Genomic DNA, 17224 nt, shown 5'->3' on the forward strand with positions numbered 1-17224 from the left:
CTCTCACAATATATCTTAACACTCTCCAAAAGTAAAAGGGAGAGGGAGAGAGAGAATGCACTCTCCCTCCCTCTCCCTCTCTTTCTCTTTCTCTCCCTCTCTCATTTCCTCCCTCTCCCTCTCCCTCTCTTTCTCTCTCTCTCCCTCTCTCTCCCTCTCCCTCTCCCTCTCTTTCTCTCATTCTCTCTCATTTCCTCTCCTAAACAAGCAAAAAAGAAAGTGATTTAAACCTTTAATAAGCAAAAGGGAGAGGGAGAGAGAGAATGCACTCTCCCTCCCTCTCCCTCTCCCTCTCGCTCTCTTTCTCTTTCTCTCTCTCTCTCATTTCCTTCCCCTCCCTCTCCCTCTCCCTCTCTTTCTCTCTCTCTCTCTCCCTCTCCCTCTCTTTCTCTGTTTCTCTCTCATTTCCTCTCCTAAACAAGCAAAAAAGAAAGTGATTTAAACATTAAACAAGCAAAAGGGAGAGGGGGAGAGGGAGAGAGAGAATGCACTCTCCCTCCCTCCCTCTCCCTCTCCCTCTCCCTCTCTTTCTCTTTCTCTCCCTCTCTCATTTCCTTCCCCTCCCTCTCTCTCTCCCTCTCTTTCTCTCCCTCTCTCTCCCTCTCCCTCTCTTTCTCTCTTTCTCTCTCATTTCCTCTCCTAAACAAGCTAAAAAGAAAGCGATTTAAACATTAAACAAGCAAAAGGGAGAGGGAGAGAGAGAATGCACTCTCCCTCCCTCTCCCTCTCCCTCTCTTTCTCTTTCTCTCCCTCTCTCATTTCCTCCCCCTCCCTCTCCCTCTCTCTCTCTTTCTCTTTATATCCCTCTCCCTCTCTTTCAGTCTTTCTCTCTTTCTCTCACATTTCCTCTTCTAAACAAGAAAAAAAGAAAGTGATTTAAACCTTAAACAAGCAAAAGGGAGAGGGAGAGAGAGAATGCAATCTCCCTCCCTCTCCCTCTCCCTCTCCCTCTCCCTCTCCCTCTCCCTCTCCCTCTCTTTCTCTTTCTCTCCCTCTCTCTCCCTCTCCCTCTCTTTGTCTCTCATTTCCTCTCCTAAACAAGCAAAAGAGAAAGTGATTTAAACCTTAAACAAGCAAAAGAAAGAGAGAGGGAGACTCACTGATGAGATATGGCGAGTCTAGGGCAGCTCCTCTTTGCGATGAAGGCTCCTCCTCTCCTTCACAAACAACAGCGGCGGCGGTGGCGGCGGCAGCGGCAAGTCTTCTTCCTCTCCTTCTCTCACGACGGTCGCTCTCTCCCTCACTCTCGCTCTCAAAATACACAAGCCGCAAACGCAAAATAAAACCGCGCTCAGTTTCGGCCCGCTTTTTTTCCATGTGGAGCGTCGCTATTTGCGTCGCAAATAGCGACGCTAGTAGCAACGCCAATAGCGACGCCGCTGTCCGCCATCGCTAATCGGCGTCGCTACTAGCTCAAATCCTTGTAGTGTTGATTGATTGGAGTGAAGAGTCTAGGAGTGTGAATTCATACCCATTGACCACGGATACTTCTAGTTCAGTGATTAGTAATCTAACTAAAGAAGAGGTATCGACTGATGATACTTTGGAGCTTGAGGACTTTAAAGATGAGCTGGAGTTGGATCTGAGTTGTAAAGAAGAAAATGAGAGACCAGATTGTTTTAAGGACCAAGAGTTCTCATGTTTCTTGGGAGAGGATGAGAGACAAGAAATTTTTGATATTTCTGATGCGGGAAGGTGTGATGAAAATTCTGATAGTCATGGCAGTGTTGAAGAGAGTAAAGACAATTTAGAGAGTGAGCTTATTTGCCTTAGTGATAGTATAGATGGATCTGATTGCTTAAAAGTTGAAGAGAGAATAGAGTATGACTTTTTGAGTTTTTTGGAAAACTATGAGGGGGAGGGCTTAGAAACTTTAAGTTTTCAAGATGAAGTTAAGGGTTGGAATTTATTGCCTAATGAGTTTGTTGAGATTTTTTGTGAGTTGGATGATCAAGAGAGTATGGAGGTTTTAGGTTCTGACTCTTGTTGTGATTCTGGCATTGGTGTTATTGATTCAGTTGAGTCTTGTGAGTTATTTGGTGATGTTTTGAGTAGCCCTGGAGAGGCTTTTGTTTGTGATGTTGATGATGTTGTTTTGAGTAGACCTAATTTCTTACTCCTTGATAGTTGTGATGATGATTGTTTGGTTGTTTTAGGCAACAATGACGAAGTGAAAACTTCATCTGATAGTCTTTTAGTTTCTTTGAGTTCTCCTAAAGGTTTTGATGTTGTTTGTGATGATTCTGATTGGGGTTTTGAGGATCTTGAGAGTGACGTTGATGAGGATGTAAGAGAGAATTTGAGTAAGGCTTTGAAAAGAATTGAAAATTTGAGGAAAGGGAGATTTAAAACCAAGGAAATAGAGTTGGAAGGTATTTGTGAGAAGGAAGTTAAGGATTTGGTAGTTGAGGAGTCTTTGGTTGAGGTTATTGACCCGAAGTTGTTACATTGTGAGGATGTTATTTGTAATGATGATGTTTCTTGTGAGGTTGCTTGTAAGGATACTATGGAAGGTGTTTACGACTCTTTGTGTGTGAAAGACTCGATGGAGTCTTGTATTGTTGATGATGGAGTGACCCCATGTGTTGATGTTGTTGGTTCTTGTGGTGTTGTGAGTCCAGAGTTGACTCCTTTTGATGTTGTGTTTGATTTGGATATTGAGTTGGGAGATCCTTACATAGTATCTTAGTTGGGATTTGAAGAATTTGGAGGATGATGTATTTTCCTTAGATGGAGAGGATTTTCTCAAGGATTTTGATGAGAATTTCATGGATGATTTTTATCTACCTATAAAGGAGTTGTTTGAGAAAGATGTACCATTTGTGTTTGTTGAGAAGATTGTGGATAGATCATTGGATTTGATTTTTGATTGGCTTATAAATATTGCATCATTTTATGAAAACAACTGCTGCACATGAATGTTTGCAGACTAGGGGGATGGCTAAATATGTCAAGCATTTTTGTGAAAACTGAAAGCCCTAGTCAAACTGTAGTTAGGTTTGATTTTTGCTAGCTTAATTATTTGCGTGACAGTTTGTTTTGTTATTTCGTAGTTGGATTTCTTGTGTTTGTCTAGCTTAGGATTTACTTTTGTCATTTTGTTTGATTTGTTGAGTATGAAACTTGATAGCCTTGGTCGAGCTTGGTATTTTTTTGAACAGGATGAAGCTTGTGTTTGTCAATAGCTACTGAACATTGAGGAGCAAGGTTTGTATTCTTATTGAGACTCTTGCACATCACAGGGACTATGGGTTCACGAGCAATTCACATTGCACTTGTTGATGCACTGCACTCGGGGGTTGTCTCTTGTTCTTATCATATACTTCCATGCCATGGGTTGGGATTATGCACGTTTTGCACCATCATTGAGCACTAGCACGGCATGAGGTCCCTTGCAGCTATATGCAGTAAATTTTAGATGCACGCACACATGAGATAGCACGTGTCATTGAGTACGCACATTTCTTGCGCAATATTTGGGATGCTCATCACAAAGTTAGGAACCTCTAGTTGAGTGTGTAAGGAGGTTGGGTGAGTTTAGAGGGTCGTGAAGGATGCCACCAATTGTGAGATGGGTTGTTCATATTTGGTCAATATCTTGAGGACCATCATTTTCTAGAGTGATTGTGAGATTTTGGATGGGTGGAGCGGAGTATATCATATTTTTTTAATGAGAGTTGAGAGGTGAGGATAAGGAATTTTAAATTAACAAGGAATTTTGTTTGCATTTTGCATAACGCATGATCGCATGTAGATAGACTAGGCACAACTTCTTCAGTGCATTCATAATTTTTGTGTGGAACATTGATTGATTTGTTGCATATCATGGATCCAACTTTGCATGTTTTCTCAAATCATGTATGGTTGTGCACGAAGTTCTATTCTAAAGCATATTTCTGTTAGGGCACACTGCATAAAAGAAACCCGTTCATATCCAGCGAATATTTATTTTGAAGACTCAAGGATCAAAGGAACAAGGTCGTACGTTTTACATAGTCAGCGAGTATTTCTTGAAGAAAAAGAGGACATGTTTGGTGACAGTCTGTGCAATTACAAGAACAATAGGCCAAGGAAGGGAATAAGTCGTCCAAGATAAAAGATGGAGAAAAATGATGCGATTTACGAAAATCAGTATTTTTGCCCCATTTTGGTGGATTTTCGTAATTCTCCTCGCGTTGGCTTGTGGATCAGATGCATTCCAATAAGTTTGAGTACTCGAATGACTATATTCGAAGTTCAAATGACGAAGCTATGATCCAAACAAGTTGTAAACATGCATCAAGCAGAAAAAAACGAAAATAATGAAAAGCAATAGAAAAGCAAAAGCCAAAATCTGAAAGCAAAAATCCTAATGTGTGTGAGTGTGGATAGAAAACTATATAAGGAGAAGAGATTGAAGAGTTAAGGGCCTTCCCCCTGGATTATAATTGTATTTTATGAGAGAGGAGAGAGGAGGGTCGCATGCTAGAGTGAGCTCTTGTCATGCTAATTTGAAAGTCGGATCCTTTGGATGTCAAAGCGCCGAGCGTCGGATCATGGTTGTTAAGGTACGGGAATATTTTTCACTTGGTTTGTTTTCAAACTATTGAATTTTTTCTATTGAGTTGTAGTTGTGTGATGCTCTACCCGAATTAGGGTTTTAGTTGTTTGAGCTACAAGAGGCAGTTCTTTATTGTTTTGTTTTTTGTGGTGTATTGTCAAATATTTGAATTTTTCAAGTTGAGTTGTGCATTCAACAAAGTCAATTACCCTAACCGGCACTCCTTAACGTCTCGTTATCGGGTTGTGAGTGAGGCTTGCTCTCGATCATCGCTTGCGTAACAGCGGCAATTGTTTCATCCCTCTCCACTCCACAACGGTGTTCAGTAGCAACACGTCAACAATAAGCCTCCCACCTTCTGGAGAAATCTCCCCTTCTCTCACGATCAACCTATTCTCTTACCTCCACTCATATAGACTAGCGCAGTATTTCTTTCCTCATGCCTTCCCGTTTTTTCACGCCCTCTCCCCTTTGCTCCCTCCACAAGGGGTTTTTATAGGTGAAGTGAGCCCCCCCCTCCCCCCCCCCCACACGGCCTATTGCATGGCCATATCCCCCACCCCCTCCCCCCCCAACCTCCAGCACTGCGCTTAGTCATCTGTGCTTACTCCCTCTCCTCCAACACAGCCTTCAGCTGGGGAAAAGAAGGGTACAATAAAAACAATTTGCCATAAAACAATCAATTTCCTCTTGACCTCCTCCCAAGTGGAGGTTCACATGAAGATATGCAGTTTCTTTTACTTTGGTCTCGTTTCTGCCAATCATGATACGTCGTGTACAATTGCACCGTCCGTATTTTCAATGCCGGCATTGTCATTGCATGAGACTCATGCGTGCACATAATATTTTTCAGCAGAAATATTACAAAACAATAGTGATAGCCTAAAATACTCAAGATTGGTGAGATGCACTCATGAGTATTGATTCATTAGGTAGCAAGATTGTCTATTTGATTGAATTTTTTGGGCTTCAAAGAGAATATAATTGCTAATAACGGAAATCCTAAATTGGCCTATCTGTTTGAATGCTATGGGCTTTAAAGATGATATATTTGTTCTTAAGAAAAATTCTAACATGGCCTATCAATTTTCAAGAGGAAATGAAATTTTAGAAAGCTTGTGGGATCACATGAAATTAACTAGGTATCTCTATAGCAAATTATTTTCAGGTACTCCTTGATGTCAAAGAAAGTGAGGTAAAACATATCTACCTTGAGAACTCAATCCATTTGACAATATGGAATGCCATATATTTTATAAGTTTAACAATATGGAATGCCATATATTTTATAAGTTTTAATATGTTTCTTTGGAGGCAAGTTGCATTGAAGTTTTTCAGAGGTGGACTTAGTATGCTAATTCTTATTTTCGAACATTTACATTGTGAGAAAGATAATCATTTTCATCTCTTTTTACAATGCACGTGTATTAGAAATGTGTTGAAGAATATGCATAAATGACACACTAGAATTGGTTCGTAATTTCCATAAGTAGGGGAGGGATTTACGGCCAGAGCCCCCTGGCACCCAAGCGTCCTCCTACTCCAAGTAGCGCTTAACGGAGAGACCTCTCGCGGCCGGTTCGGTCCACCTTCCCGGTGCGGTTAATAACCCCCTTGGTCAAGGTCAGGCAGGCAGTCGGGGATAACTGAAGCTGCCTCTCCCTTCAGGCCTTCAACCTGAAGCATTAGATATCCATTTATCCTTTAATTCTTTGATCAAATAAAGCAAAACAGTGCTCTTAAATCTGTAACAAGCACAAACATTTCCATTGGTTGTTTATTTTTGGCCAACTGCTAAGGAGTGAATCCTTCTTTCCAAATGCATCCAGCACTCGATGCGGGATTACTTGTGGCTCGGCAAGATAGGACGATTTTTCATCCTCTTGCAAGATAACTCGCATAAGAGTCTGCCAACCTCATTCTGAGGAATTTGGCCATTTCCTTGAGATCAATTCACAAGATCCTGCGACTCTACTACTTGTTGCACAAGTGTTGCATCAAGCTATGGGACTATTTACCCTTCGAATAGAGTCATGAAACAATCTGTTCATGATTACATTAGGCTGACATTGTCGGTCCTAGGGTTCCAAGTTCCATCTTTTTTTAGCGAGAGATTCCTAGGGAAGAACCCTAGATCACTTCTCAAGTATGTTTCGTTGTCCCTACATTCTGTGAATGTAGGCAAGTATTTAGGGTATAGGAGTTTCAATTTTAGCAATACGTGCGATTAGATCACGTATTAAATCCTAGTTACTTCTTTGGAATTGAATTAACTCTTTCTAAAACGAGTGCTCCCTGGGTTTAGGTGTTTAGGTTTATGCCAATTTAACCTATCTACTTTTGAAGATAATTACGCTATCATTTCCATAACCACATGACTTATTATCTACGCGTAAGTTGATTTTCAAATCCTAACTTTTCGGTTTAAGATCAAGCATAGGTTAGGTTATAGCCTAATTCCAATTAATCACCCTATAGTTTGCGAACAAGATTCATGCTAAAACATGCAACCTTTTACTAATAAATATGTAGTTGAAAAATGATATTTATACCAATTTACTAGAGTTATGCAACTTAAGAATCATTTCATGCCTTGCAATTTCCTATGGATTATTAGCACTTCCCATAATGACTCATTGCGAAGAAGATATGTCCTAATAATGCGACATGCAATTTATACTTCCATGCCTAAACGAAGTGCACTATCTTAATTCTGTTTCGTAAATATGGACATTAATCAAAGTTCAGTTCATTGAAATGCACAAAAACTACTTGCTAGAAATGCATATCAAATTTTTTTCTCACTTTATTTTATTCATTTTATTAAAAATACTAATGACCGAACTTGTCCGTCCTAAGCTAATTCTTTTAAACTAACCAAAGTATTTAAGATGGAAATCGCATCCTATCTTCAAAAATTATCTACGCACGATTGAATTATAACAACGAAAAATAAAAATTAGGAAGAAAAACCTGGACTTGTGGTGAGATGTCCACGTGGATGCTAGGAGACGATCCTCCTGCGGTTGCGCCTTGGGCTTTCTTAGGAGCCATCGTGAATGTAGCCTTTTCGCCTTGGGCGCGGAGTTACAATCTTGTCCGTCTCCTTCGTACGCGAACATGGAAAGGGATTGAGGTGGAATTTATGCGAAATTGGGTTGAAGAATCCCGAAGAGGAGGGAAAAACAAAGGGTATGAAAGGGGCACACGAAGGGGCTTTGGATTCCCAGGGCAAGGGGGTGTTTTAGTAAGCCCACATGACCAGGACTAGGAGGAAGCCCAAAAGAAGAATTCGTGGGGGGGGTTTTAAAGTCTTTCGATGGTAAGCCTTCTTTAAAGCCACGGAAAGAAGCTTTTCTGGAATCCCGAGGGGGGGGGGGGAAGGTATGAAAGGGCCTTAGGAGGAATTATTGTATGGGGAAAAATGACAGGCTTACGAACCGCATGAAGGCCCTTCAAGGGGAAAATTTTGGCGGAAATAAGGACTTTAGGGGGTCCATATGAGGGTCCCTTCAAGGCAAATGTTGGGGAAAAGAGGGCCTTAAAGGGAGTCTATTCTTTTTGTGTTGGGGGGAGGGGGGGGGGGGGGAACAAAGGTATGAAAGGGGCTAAGTAAGGGATTTTTGCATGGGGGAAAAAGGGGCTTTAATAGTCCATATGAGACTTTTGAGCTTTTGAAGGAGGACGTAGAAGCTCCAGTGGCAACTGCGGCAACATGTCGATGGACAGGCGGACCGAACAGTGGTTGCTGGCGTGTCTTGTTTCCCTGCGGCAGCTAGGTCTTGGCTCCTCCCTCTTCACGACCACCCTCTCCCTCTATGGTATCAGAGCGACGGCAGAGTGATGGCACCCCTCTCCTCTCACGACCACTGCAATCTCAGGCTTTCCCTCTCTTGCTCAGCGCAGCAACGCCTCAGCCTGCACACCCAGATTTCTCCCTATGGCATAGATTTAAATAGGGGAGGGGAGGGGATCCTCCCTCCCCTGCGTGGCATCTCGCATGCCTCTTTCCCCCTGTAAGCTCCATCGAGGATCTTGATCACACCTTCTATTCCCCTCCCCCTCCAGCACGACAGTCGGCTGGGGGGAATAAGGGGAATAATAATAAAAATTGTCATTATCCTAATCCTTATAGCCTCCTGAGAGGGGATTCGTATGTGGAATGCATGTCTTTGTTTTGGAAATGTTACATTCTCTCCCCCTTAATCGAGATGTCCTCATCTCGAGATAAACTGGGGATATTAATGGTTGAGAGTGCCTTCATCTATCCATGTGGCATTCTCCTCGAGATAATCTTTCCACTGGATGAGGCATTCTCTCAAGGTTCTAGATCTCAGTTGTCTCTCCCTAACATCTAAGATCCTATCAGGCCTTAGTTCAAGGATTCCTTGACTAGGCATTACAACTTGTTGGTCATCAAGTACATGGTTAGGATTAGGTACGTATTTCTTCAATAGACTGATATGGAATACATTATGAACCTTTAGGTTCTCAGGGAGTTTTAGTTTATAAGCATTAGGTCTTAGGCACTTGAGGATCTTGTATGGTCCACAATACCTTGGACTTAGCTTTTTACACTCTCCTAAGGATAGGGAACTCCTCTTAGGGCGTACACGAATGAAGACAATGTCTCCTTCTTTGAAGACTCTATCTTGACGCTTCAAATCCGTGTATGCCTTCTGTCTATCCTTGGCAGCTTGGATGTCCTGTATTATTGACTTTATTTGGTCATCCATCTCTTCCAACATCTGCCTTGAAGCTTCAACCCTTAAGGTTGGATTTGAGAAGTTTAGGGGACTTCGACAATCATGACCGTACAATGCTTGGAAAGGGGTCATCTGAATGCTCTGTTGGTAAGAAGCATTGTAGGCAAATTCAACCAAAGGCAAGTATTGAATCTACCTTTTTGGCTCACGATAGCAGTGTGCCCTTGTTGAGTGTGAAATATGTTGGTTTTTGGACTTATTTTTTGTTGTTTTTGATGATAAATGGTTGTTTATTTTGAAGTGTTCAGAAAGGTTTGGATAAGTTTGAAGGGGTTTTGATGGTTTTTGATGAGGATGTTTGGTTCTGTAAGGTATGATTTTCTTCTGTTTTGTTTCTGTTTTGGTAGTAGAGATGGTTGAATGAATGTTTTAAGAGGTGATTGAAGTTGTGTGAAGAGGTTTATGAACAATTGAATTGGTTCTGTTTTGGTTTTTATGATTTTTATGGGTTCTGTTGATCTTCTGTGAAGTTCTGTAAGCTTCTGTAGCTCTGTTGTTCTGTACTTCTATTGCTCTGTTGTTCTGTTATGTTGTTTCTGTTGAGTGTTATGATGGATGTGTGGATATTTTGGGAAAGGTTTTTGTCTTAGGAAATGATGAATGGAAGCTCTATCCAAGCTAATTGAAGTGAAGAAGTAACTGTTGAAGATTCACAGAAGGTTACAGAAGGTTACAGAAGGTTACAGAAGACAGTGACAGAAGACAGATCTCACAGGACACTATGAAGTCTCTGGTGCCTCTTCATATCAGACATACCTTTTGGGAGGTGTATCCACGACCTAAGAAGGATTATTGAGAGTGATTATTGATTATTGTAGTGAGGATATGATGTACTATTGATAGAGAGAGAGAGAGAGAGAGAGTCAGAGATAGTCAATTCTGTCAAGACAATGTATCTACATGTGAGAGATTGAGAGAGAGAACTATGAAGATATTGAAGATGAATAATATGTGATTGATTTCCATTCAAAGATGGTGTATTCTTTTGTGTTCTTTGTTCTTTTGATGGAAATTATGAAGATGTTGAAGAATATGGTTGATTCTATCAAATCCGTGGGAGATCTACATGATGCTGCATGAAGATTTGTTGTGCATGGTGTTCTTTTCTTCATTGTAATCATATAAAACCTAATAAAAAAGCTTTGTGATGATGACAAGATAGATTTTCTTGCAGTAGAAACCCTATTTCCTTGGTGTCTCTCTTGGAGCTCCATGTTTTTGGTGCGTAGCCGGGGAAAACTACCATCAACAAGCACAAACAGAGGCTGAAAATGGAAGAAGTGGCACTGTGGAAAAGGAAGTAAATCAATGGATAGTAGAGTTCCTGCCACACTGTTGAAGAATTGCAAGCCTTCATTGCTAAGGCAACATTCTAAAAAAGATTCATTCCCCAATGGAGAAAGCACAATGCCATTCTGATGAAGTCCCTCTGTGTGACCGTCTGTTTTCACTACCGTCTGAAGCTGTAGAAAGTTGCATCACAGTTACAAAGTTCGTCCCACAAAACTAAAGAGTAGAACAGAGAGAATGATTATCAATGGAGGATTTGGCCTTCTTTCAAGAATTTCCAGACATCATCAAGTGGGAAATAGTCAAGAAGCTTCAGGAGTCGTGGTCTGTGGTGGATGATGGCACCACCACAATGCTTAGACGTATGCATTTTGACACCTTCAAAATCGAATACCTTCCTCTATGTAGTGGCATGAAAGCATAATTCAGAGACATTGAAAAGAAAAAAGTAGAAGAAATGTTGGCCAGAGAGTCCTCCAGAGACTGAAGCCTTCTGTTATCCCTCTATGGAGCACTAACAACATAGCGGAGCCAACCCCCCACATGAATGACGCCATCTGGAGACAAGCACTAGAATGACTTCAGAGGTACGTGAGAAGAGAGAAGGCAAAAATCAAAGCCGAGAATGAGCTAGTAGGAGAAGCCACCTTTGACGCCCTTGCGGAACTCTTTAGAGAAGTCCCAATGGCACATCAAGTCCTTCCTCCTCCTGATGGAGGTCCACTTCCAAGCCAGATCCATCCTGGAAATATTGATGACAGGCCAGCGAATGTAGTCGCGTTGGCAATTTTTAAGGGAGAGTACAATGAAGACCCCGATCTTCATGTAGCAGAGTTTATGGTAGCATGTGTGGCTAACAATGCCAGAATCCCTGAGCATTGGTTAGCAATATTCCTCGCCACTTTCAAGGGCACGGCGTTTCAGTGGTATGAGAGACAAGCAGCAGGAACTTTTGGCACATGGGACGACCTGAAATTGGCCTTCCTCACTAAATTCAGGCGTGAAGGTTTTGAAGAGCGGATGCGAGAGGAGTTCATGAATTTAAGTCAGTCCTCTAGAGAAAGAGTAGAAGCTTATGTCTCACGAATGGAATCCATCCTGAAAAGATGGACCACCAACCATAATCTAGATGATGGCATTCAGAAGGGAGTGTTTCTCAGAGGATTACAACCAGAAGTTCGTAAGTTTGTGGAGCTGCAAAGACCAACCACACTGCAAGCTGCAACAGAAGGTGCAAGACTGTATGATGAAGTGGAAGCTAGATTGGAGATGAATCCAGGAAGAGGAGTCCCACCTCCTCTGATGCAAGGAATGATGTACCCACCAAATGTAATCCCAGGGACTGTCCCCTACCCCTACCAACAAATGCCCCCAGTATCACAGTACAGTGCACCAAATCCACATTGGCCACAATCAATGCCTCAAATGATGGTTCAACCACAACAACAATGGTCCCAAACAATTCCCCCAATGCCAAATCAGCAGCAACTGTGGAACCCTACCAACTGGAGCCAACAGCCAACAGTTCAAACAGGAGCTCTGAATTAGAATCAGAACAGAGACCCCTCTGCACCAGCCCAATCTGTTTATGCAATGATTACAGAGACTCCTCAAAACCCTACTGCCAGTGCCTCAGGAGGAGAAAGATTGAAGGATTATTTATCCAACTCAGTTGCAAATATAAAAAAGGAGTTGATATATGTGATTACAGAGCAGTTGCAGACACTGCAAGTGAATACCGCCAATATATCCACTCTTGCAGGAGCAGGAAGAGATGTGATGCAGTCAAATACTTGGTGTGGTAAGTGTCATCAAGCAGGCCATTTAGCCACTAAATGTACACGGAAGCCAACAGTCCCTAGAGCTTTCTGCTCCTACTGTCTTAGGAAGAACCATACAGAGGATATTTGCTCTCTGAAAGAGATGCATGATAGGAGAAGGAAGGAAGAAGACGCAAGATTCAACTTGCTGGAATCCAAAATGACAACAGAGAATATTGGACCCAAGCCTAGAGAGTTTGGTCCAAACTTTGGACCTAGAAGGTTTCCATCTCAAACTTATAGAGGAAGACAGTCTAGCGGTGGTCAGAGATCAGAAGTGGAGTGCTACAGATGCGGAGGAAAGGGACACATTTCACCAAATTGTCCAAATCCTAGAAGGTCAGTGGATTACAAGCCCTTATGCAGTCGATGCAAAGGAGAAGGCCACACTGCAAAAGACTCTCCAAGCCCAGCCCCAGTGAAAAACAATGCTACTGATAATCCGTCCAAGGCCCAAGAGCCTACCTCCAATTTAGTGGAATTTGAAGTTGCTGCCATCACACGTGCAAAGAAGAAGGAACAGAAAGAAAATAATCCTCCAGCCAGAACAGTGAAGTTCAATCTTCCAACAGAAGAACATAATAGAATAGAGCCTGACAGTGTCGTACAGAGCACTACAGTGCCATAGAGAATCACAGAGACAGTCCCAGAGACATGACCAGAGGTCCAGGAGATAGAAGAGGAGAAAGTGCCACAAGTGGCAGAAGAAGTCCCCATGATGCCCCTGTTGGAAAAAAAAAGGAAAATGAAAATGGGTGTCGCCCCATTTCCTAATCGGTTAGAGAAGCCAGTGGATCCTATTAAGGAATACGATCTGGTCAGAGATCTACATACCTTTAAACCAAACCTCACATTCCAACAATTGTTGATACCAGTTGCCGAAAAAGGTTAAAAAGTATACTGAGAAGAAGACGTGGCAGATTCCCAGTTGATCCTGAATATATTAGCATGTGGGACACCTAGTTCTAAACACAAATGGATTGAGTGGCATGCATAGTCATACAAAATAATCAACTTTATAGATGGGATTATTAGGAGCATTATAAATTATTGAAGTTTTATATAAGCACTTTATGTTGATAAATAACTTATCACCACGTATTCATACTTTGATCTCGAATACCGTTCCAAGAGGGATAATTGATACAATATCCTATTACAAAAAGATGAATCTATGATGCCCCTAGCATATTGAAAACTATATGATTTTCATCAGAGCTTCCTAACAATTAATGGTGAAACATTGTTGCCAGGTGGCACCTATGCAAAGGGATGAGTGCCTTAAATGGTTCTCCTTTGGGTGTACGTTGGTGGGATGAGAGCCTTAAATGGTTTTCTGTCAATGCGGAGCATGTTCCCAAGAATTGTCTTATGCGGAAAATCGATGGGGACGCCTATCCTTTCTGGGCATCAATGCAAGTGTGAACGTGGGTGGTACCATTTTATCCACACGAGTATAAACGTCTTCGTGAACTAATTATTATATGGAATTCCAAATTAATTGATTTATGTGGCTAGCTGTAATTATTCAGTTGGTTATTATTCTAACATGATTTTTTGAATTTTTGGGAGCTGATGTGTAGAGCAAGGAGAATTGAAAAAGCACGCCACGTGTTGTCGTATTGCTGCGCATTCGAGGTGTGAAAACCACCCAAAAAGTTGTGTGTGTGACATTTGTTACTTTGTACATACTTAGTTGTTGTGTTTACATTTATTTTCTGTGTATGAGTATAGTGGAGAGAAGTTTGGAGGTATAGTGGTGAGCATGAAGGGATGCTTTCAGTCTATATTGAGTAGGGCTAAGGAGAGAAGGCTTTACATTGGACAAGCATTATATGTTGATGCTCTTCAGAAAGTATTTACATCAGACATTTATGTTTATAGTACCCTGGTGTCTATGTATAGCAAATGTGGGAGCATTGTAGAAGCAGAGAATGTGTTTGATGGGTTGTCTAAGCACCCTGTTGTGTTATGGAATGCTTTGTTTTCTATCTATCTAGAGGTATGATCTGCTTCCTGAATTTGGAATGGCATTTATCTGCACGTATGGTGACTATTCATGTATGGTTGAAGCTCAAGCCCTCTTCAATGGAATGCTCGAATGGGAGAGAGCTATCCATCTTACCAGCTATGAGGTGTCCAAACATAATAATGCGGTTCATCCTACAGCTCAATTTGGGTACAAATCAACAGTTGGTCCACATTGTATGCTGGGGAAGAGGACAAAGGGGGCGTGAAAAAGAAAAAGCAAAAGAGGACTATTTTTGAAAGAGCCTTTTTAGGGGGGGGGGGGGGGGGGGGAACACTATTTTGAGAGGGACATGGTGATCGTTGTCTGGTCGGAGGAAAAGGGGGGGAATCTCAGCAACGAAAAAGAGGAAAAACAGAGACGCCTACGTGAATTTGGAGGGTCCAGAGGAAAACAGATTGCTCTACGTGAATTTGGGGGTTCTTGCTGATCATGATGTCGAGGACGAAGAGGTGGATAGCTGGAATGTCCAGTGTGAATTTGGCGGCTTCAAGGCTGACGACGCTGGAGATCTGAACTGTGATCGAAGATCAATTGATTGATCAATCTCTGCAACTTCAGAAGGAAATCAGAGAGGAAGAACATGAGGGCAAAGACTCCAACAAGGAGGCTGCTGGAAGATGGATTAGCGAAGCTCTACAAGACATCAACGAGGAGAACAGGGGAGAAGGATACGAATGGGAATTGGATGACGAAGGGGATGATGAAGAGGAAGCTACAACCGACGCTCTATTTATGAAGATGGAGAAGACAAAGGGGGGGGATTAAGAGCATTATCGTCACGTCAGCCACACTCCGCATTACCTCTCTTGGCACTACTGCAACATCATCAATCTATCCATCCTGAGACAAATTTTCTCGCTCCACTACGTCAAATATTTGTGCTCCAATTGCTACGACTAGCCTGACCTATTCGGGTGCCATGCTTACAAAGTAAGCAAAGGACAATCCTCTACCATAAAAAATCATCAGAAGAATTCACGCACAAGTCAAAGACTGTGAGGCGTAGAAGAAGGAAAGACGATGGTGAAAGTGTTGGAGGATGGAAGGCGCTGAGAAGAATTGGAAGGAACAGCAATCTTAAGAGTGTTGCTGGCTTTGAGTGCTTGGACTGCAATCAAAGATAGAAGTCAAGAGGGTAATATGGATCAAGACCATGAGGAAAGCTTGTCTATAGTAAGGGATTTGAATACAGCAATTGAGCTTTTGTGGCAAGCTCTTAGCAATTGTGCTGGTAAGATTGAGGCATCTGCAGTAAATCAGGAGCAGTGATGTTATTCCAAAGGAGGAACGCGTTGAAGCATCAACTTCTGGCTCTGAAGAAAAGTTGGATCCATGTGCAATTCTTTTGAGCTTACCGAGTGAGGAGCTTCGAAAGCTTTGCTTGCTTCTTGCACGTGAAGGACTCTCAGAGCTGGCATATTCACGAGTTTCAGAGGTGCTCAATAAGCTAGCTGATTTGGCAGCCCCACATCGACGCCTCTTTATTACAGAATTGGCAAATGCTGCTAGAAACCTAAGTAGCTCTGTTGTCGACGATCTGAAAAACCTTGCAAATGCAGACTCTTTACCGATAATTACCCCTTTGTAAACATTTACTTTGCTTGGACTATGTAGCTCTGGATAGGGAAACATGCACCTTGCCTGGCTGTGGAAATCCATATAAAATGCAAAACTTTGAAGATCTAACTCGGCCTAAGAATCCCAATCCAAAAATGGCCAATGCCACAGGTTCTAATTGAATTACAGCCTTCATATGTTCAGGACAATTGGGATCTAGATTGGCAAGCAACTTCAAGCAGCATGGTGGCTTATCTTGTTGACAGGCTGAAAGAACTGAAAGGCAACAGACGATAATCCAGGAACAGGGTAGATTGAAGGCTAACATTATATATAAAAATGGAAATTTTGAAAACCGTTTCTAACCGTAAGCCATCTCAATATTAGTAAATAGTCATCATGATGGAACTTGAATCAGAAAATTATCCATGTTCATCCACTTTCTTACTCATCGATGAAGACCATACTCTTGGAAATTTTGTTTGAAATGTATAGATGATCTATGCAATCCACAGGCTGCTCGGGTTTCTTCATCTTGAATTTTGAATCTCTTATTGACAGAAATAAAACAGAGTCTTGACATTATTTCCTCATCTTGCTTATTCATCTGTTTGATCTTTTATCCTGAAATTTATCAAGGTCTTCTGAAGACGCGACTTTGCTTTCACAAACCCTTCGATAGCGTAAGCATTCTAAAAATTATTTGACCAAGAATTTATTGGATTATTGTATTAGATGCACCGCTATTTCTTATAAAGCGTACGCATAGCCTCTATGTAAATATTTATTAGCAAAATAGATTTTTAGAAGATATGTCTAATAAAATATTAATGGTTCTAGAGAGTTGTGGGATACACAACTGCTAGCATCCATTAATTCAGATTACTCTATCTCCTTTTCAGTTCACTCAAACTCTTTATGCAAAGAGTGATTGTAAAGGGCCTAAATTTTGGGCAAAGAAGATTTCATAATATTAGTATAAATATGGCATGAAGAGAGCTGCCCACTTCATGTCAGGGGGAGATTGAACCCAATCTTGAGTCGTTTCATCTTACTTTACCTTCTCTTTTAGTCTATTTTTAAATTCTCATGAGTCGTATGCAATTTTATGAGTGAAAGAGAGAAAGAGGGAGCTTCCTCCATTCGCTATGCACAAACCACGCATCTGTTGCTTGCAATAGTGGTATCAAAGCCTAGCCTACCTCTTGGGCTTCCAATC

This window comes from Lygodium microphyllum, chromosome 1, assembly GCF_053477565.2.
Source record: "Lygodium microphyllum isolate KBCC chromosome 1, Lygodium_microphyllum_v1.1.10, whole genome shotgun sequence".
Classification (NCBI taxonomy): domain Eukaryota; kingdom Viridiplantae; phylum Streptophyta; class Polypodiopsida; order Schizaeales; family Lygodiaceae; genus Lygodium; species Lygodium microphyllum.